Below are 6,062 nucleotides of genomic sequence, written 5' to 3' on the forward strand. Positions count from 1 at the left end.
GCCCTCAAGATGGTGGGAGTAGGGGTTCTTAGGGAAATCTGCAGAAGATTTGGTAAGCCCTTTAGGGAAAGATCTTTGGATGAGGGAATTTTTGAGGGATTCTGAGATTAGGAATACTCTTTCGGGGGGTGGATCTGTGATAGGGGAAGCTCTTTGAGGTTTCTGTTAAAGAGGAAGCTCTTCTGGGGGGGGGATCGGTCTATGATGTGTAAAGGGGTCTATGATGGGGGAAGTCTGCAATGGAGGAAACTTCTTTGCGGGTTCTGTGAAGGAGGAAGCTCTTCTGTGAGGGGGGGGGGGATCTGTGATATGTGGGAAGACTTTCAGAGTGGTAGGGAACCAAAGCATTTTTTCAGGTGCCACATGGGAGCATTGGGTTGCAGTTTTGTAGCATGATGCTTCTGGGATGGTATAAAAATGCTTCTTGTGAGGTTGATTGAAAGCAGCATTATTCTTGTAGCATGGGAGTGGCTAACCTGTGGTATTGAGTCACTTATTTATTTCAATTGAGCTAGTAGTACTGCCTTGATTTGTTTGAAATGTGAAGGAATGATAGGTCCTTGTTACTATATATTCTTTTTTTAAATTTTGGTTATTTGCTGACTTAAAATCCGTCTCATGGCATGACAGTCAACGCTTTTTGTTCTATCACTACAAATTTGCCAACCTTAACTGATTATAAAATATTATAGGATTCTTTTACATGTTAATCACACAATCTTTTACTTTTAAAGAACTTTATGACTTTTGAATGTACACGACGTCATGTTGCAAACTGACCATTAAAAGTTTTGTACAATGTGCATGAAAGGGAGGCTTGCAAATAGTTCAATTCTTCTTTTAAAAGTTAAATGGAATGTGCTATCCATATTCTCTCAACAAGGACAGTCACACATCACAACCACTTACTGCAAAAATACTTGTTACAAATAAAACATTTTAATGCCATCTGTACTAACTCATGCTCTTGCTTCTTAGAAATGCATCCTTCATTGTTCCTGTATAATCTAGGTTTAATAACAGAATACAAGTAGCTCTTTATTACTTGTCAGGATTATTTCCCATTGCTACAGACAAACTGGCAAAGCATGAAATGTATGCAGTGTGTCATAATGGAGCATAAAATTGATGAAAATCCCAGTCATTATATCAGCTCCAAGTATTTGGTGCAATCTGTTGTAATACGATGCAATATTTTGAAATAGTAAAAGGTGTCCCCCACAGATAACACACTCAGAATAGAGCGGGAATAGGAGAGAGGTAAGTAGAAGAAAGTATTCAAATGAGGATTTGTAAGCTTTTATTCCATCGAGGTAAAAAAGCTAGAAAATAAAAAAAAGAATAAAGAACCCATCTGGAGTATTCCTGCCTCTTAGAGACAGAAAGGGGGAGGGGGGAACAGGAGATACAGCAGTCCAGCATTGAATCAAACATTAGCAGGAGCCTTCTGCTCTTGGGAAGTAATCCAAAGCAGATATACTCTACAGCTGGCATTAACAGAACATTATCTTGCCTACACATCCAGCATTGGATAATTTGAATCCATTTAAAACTAAGCTGGGGAAATCACACTAAGGAGCTTTTTAAAGTAATGGAGCTATGATTCAGATCTATGATCTATTACTTCAGACCCAGCCAAAAATATGAAATATCATAGAAGGATCCTCCAGAAAAGAAGATCAACCTATGCACAGCCAAAGGCCTCCTGGGACCATTTTTCAACAGGAAGTTGTTCTGTCCACGGAACAGGAGATAATGTTACAGGTTGAAGTGACCTAATAAGCCAGAGAATGTACTGCAGAAACTTGAGGAGTTAAGAAAAAAAATAAGGACAAATATGATGAGGGGAAGAATGTAAAAATTATGCTTTGAATGACTGTGATACCTTGATGGACAGACATTTGCACTGTTTAGGGTATTAGACAATTTGTTTTACCCATATCTGTGCTTTAAAATGGCCAAAAGGAACTGTCTTTAAGAGACAGAGAGAGAGAAAGAGAGAGAGAGAGAAAGACAACATAAGGGAGTGCATGTATACTATATATATGACGTATAAATGAATACTCAGAACAGAACACAGAAAATGTGTCACATGCACATAAAGGGCAATTCTATAAGCTGCCACCTAATGTTAATTGCCAAATAAGCTCCATTATAGAATACTAGCACTTATAAACATCACTGGTGCCAATTACAGATCATCTCGTAATTATATGAATCTTCATTATCCCAGTTGCATTGGTCTTAAATACAAATCCACCTACGCATCTAATTTCTCCTACTTAGGAACGCAGATGTGGAATGCATTACCGAACTGCGTGAAAACGCTGCATGATCATCAAGACTTTAGGCGCTCTTTAAAGACCTATCTGTTTTGTAAGGCCTACCCTACTGATGCTGTTCAATAGACTACATTATGTTGCCTCAAAGGACCATTTTATTCCTTATTATTTTGTACCTTATTTTACACATGTACCCCTCCCTTACCTGACCCTATTTCTTATTGACTTGTAAGCCACATTGAGCCTGCTTGTGTGTGGGAAAATGTGAGATACAAATGCTGGAAATAAATAAATAAATAATTGCAATTTACTTTACAAAATCACTTACCCTGAATTTATATATGGTGCGTAGAGTTGTACATGTAAATAGGTACACATAGCCATTTGTGCATGCAACTTAATTGAGTAATGAGCCAATCAGCGCTGATAAATGGATGTTAACAAGCAATTATCAATACTAATTGGGACTAATTGGAAGTTACGTGCACTACTTGTTAAGAGTATTCTTTAAAGTAGTCTGCATAAATTCTACCATGCTGATCTCAAAAGGGGATGTGGGCATGGGAGCAGGGGCAGGTCATGGAGATTCCTAAAATTTGTGTAGAGTATTATAGAAGAACCTGCTCTGTGCCTAAATTTAGGTGTGGGCATTTACACCAGGTTTTCATTGGTGTAATTTGCTGCACCTTGATCTTAGTCATGTGCACGGCGTTACAAGTATTGTATGAACCATGCTTAAATTTTATTCACGTGAACAGCATTATGCATATTCTATAAACCGCACCTAACTTTAGGCACGGCCTAGAGAATATGCCTAAATGTGGTTTTGATTGGCGCCACTTTTTTAGGCATATATTGAATTAGGTCCCTAGTGCATAACTGCAATGGGGTGTACACATGGGCAGAGCATGGGCATGTCACCACGTGATACACATAACTTATAGAATAGTATCAGTTATGCATATTGAATGGGTCAGGCCCAGATGTACTAACTCCACGGAAAAATCCCTTCCCTTACCGATTCCCGGTTGCTGCTTAGCGATTCTGAAAAAAACAAGCATGCATGAAGGAAATCGCACAAAAATGAGCTGCTCGCTGTTAGCTCATTTGCATGCAATTTCTTTCCTGGGGGGAAGCCAGTCGGTCAGCTGAGAATGCGCAGAGCAGCCAAGCGTTAGGCGTGGCTGCTCTGTGCATGCCAAAGATGGCTTCATACACGCAGACAAGCTGCGTGTATAATAGCCATCTGTAGCCCCTAATAAATTGCCACAGAAGTGCCTGTTATGCTTCTTGCATTTTAAAAAAAGCAGAAGTGCCTGCCAATCACAGCGGTTTTATAACTTCATCGAGAATCCCTTAGTCTTTGTACTTTTTGAAAGAGTAAAAATAAATAAATTCATATCTACTCATTCTACACCACTCAGAATTTTGTAGACCCTCAGCTATCTTTTTTCCAGGCTGAAGAACCCTAACCTCTTTAGCCTTTCCTCATATGAGAGGAGTTCCATCCCCTGTATAATTTTGGTCATATTTGAAATCTGATCATCACCATGGGGACCACCTTGGCCCTGGACTTAGATAACCTATATCTAGAGAACTTTGAAGATACTGTTTTAGATTGCAATGATTACAGTGACATCATCTTTCTTTGGAAAAGATACATCAACAATATTCTTTTATTTTTTATGGCAAGGAGACTGCCAACAATTGAACTGTTTTTACTCACTGGCTCAACCAATGTGATGTAAATTAGAAATCCAAGTGATTTGTGAAGAATTTGAGATCTCCTATTTGGATATCTTGATCAAGAAGAAAAGAGGCCATTTTGAAACTACAGTATTTAAAAAAATCCACTGACAGGAGTAAGTATTTACATCAGGGGCGTAGCCAGATGATCAATTTTGGGTGAGCCTGAGTTCAAGGTGGGTGGGCATAGAATTCATGCCCTCCCCCCTGTCCCTAGCTCCCCTCTGCTCAGCTCTTCATCCCTCTCTCCACCTGCAAGCCCACAATATTAAATACCTGAACTGGAGGGGATCCACAAACCCCGCCAGATGAAGATTTCCTCCTGCTCAGACAGTCAGCACTCTTCCAAACAAGCCAGCAGCACTTTCCTTGAGCTGATGCCATGGCCAGCAGGCTGTGCATACATGAAAACTAAGCATGTGAAGAGTGGCTGGTGTTGGTTTCAGCTCGAGGCAAGTGCTGCCAGCTGCCATTTGAAAAAGCACTGGCTGCCTGAGAAGGAGGAAATCTTCAGCTGACGGGGTTTGAGGACCTCTGCAAGCCATAACAAGAGTGCACAATTTTGGGTAGGCCAGAGTCCAAATAGGGTGAACCCTGGCCCACCCAGACCCACCCATGGCTACGCCACTGATTTACATGATCAGAGCTTCCATTTAAGAAGCTTTAAAGATAATCTTCCCATAAATCAATTTTTATGCATAAGAAAACTCTGTAGCACCTTCCAGGAATTTGAACTTTAGGCTACAGACCTGGAGCACAGGTTCAGGGAGAGAGAAGATAACTCATGCACATGTAAAAACTAGAAATACAAATCACCAGTCTGACCACAGAACAGAGGAACATCAAGGACGTTTGCTTGTACACATTTTTCATATCTGGCTGGGAATATAAAAAAATTAAGATAACACTGGCATTTACTCCAAAGCTTAGACTGTTTTAAAGGTCAGTCTTTGATTATAGCACACTAGAGAGCAAAATAAAGTTATCCCATCGACCCTTCCTGCTCCAAAAATTAGAAACAAGAAATCTGATCATTTCAAATGTGGCAAATGTATGTTTTGTAACCAAATGATTGCAACAGACATTTTTGTATATCCCAACAATACTAAAGTTAAATTACATCAGTTCATTACATCAGTTCACTAAGGTGATCCTTTTACTAAGGTGCACCTAAAAGTGGCCTGCGCTGGTGTAGGCACGTGTTTTGGATGGGCGCATGTCAATTTTTCAGCGCACCTGGGAAAAAAAAGGCATTTTTTTGTGGCTAAAATTGGACGTACGGCAAAATTAAAACCAGCGCAAGTCCATTTTCGATCTGAGATCTTACTGCCACCCACTGACTTAGCGTTAAGGTCTCGCATGTTAACCAGGCAGTAAGCAGCCAATGCATGTACACTGCTGATTATTGCTGGGTAAATGTCACGTGGTAGAAAATAGAAAATATTTTCTACCGCGTGTTTTGGGCGCATGTCAAAATGGAATTACCACCCAGGCCACACGGGAGCCGGGCGGTAGTTCCAATCTGGTGCACAGTGCACACATAGGTGCCTAACAGCCTTATTTTCGAAAGTGTGGGGCGCCCATATTTCAACCCAAATTGGGAGATGGGTGCCCATCTCGCAAAGGCGCCCAAATCAGTATAATCAAAAGCCGATTTTGGGCGTCTTCAACTGCAATCTGTCGCGGAAACGGGCAAAGTTGATGGGGCGTGTCAGAGGTGTGGTGAAGGCGGGACTGGGGCGTGGTTATCGGCCGATAATCAAAAAAAGAAAGGCGTTTTAGCGCGAATTTGGGTCATTTTTTGGACACTTTTTTTTTTACAAACAAGTCCCAAAAAAGTGCCTTAAATGACCAGATGATCACGGAGGGAATAGGGGATGACCACCCCTGACTCCCCCAGTGGACACTAACCCCCTCCCACCAAAAAAAAAGAACTTTAAAAACTGTTTTTCCCAGCCTGTATGCCAGCCTCAAATGTCATACCCAGCTCCATCACAGCAGTATGCAGGTCCCTGGAGCAGTTGACTTCAGGCA

Source organism: Microcaecilia unicolor, unplaced genomic scaffold, assembly GCF_901765095.1.
Source record: "Microcaecilia unicolor unplaced genomic scaffold, aMicUni1.1, whole genome shotgun sequence".
Lineage (NCBI taxonomy): Eukaryota > Metazoa > Chordata > Amphibia > Gymnophiona > Siphonopidae > Microcaecilia > Microcaecilia unicolor.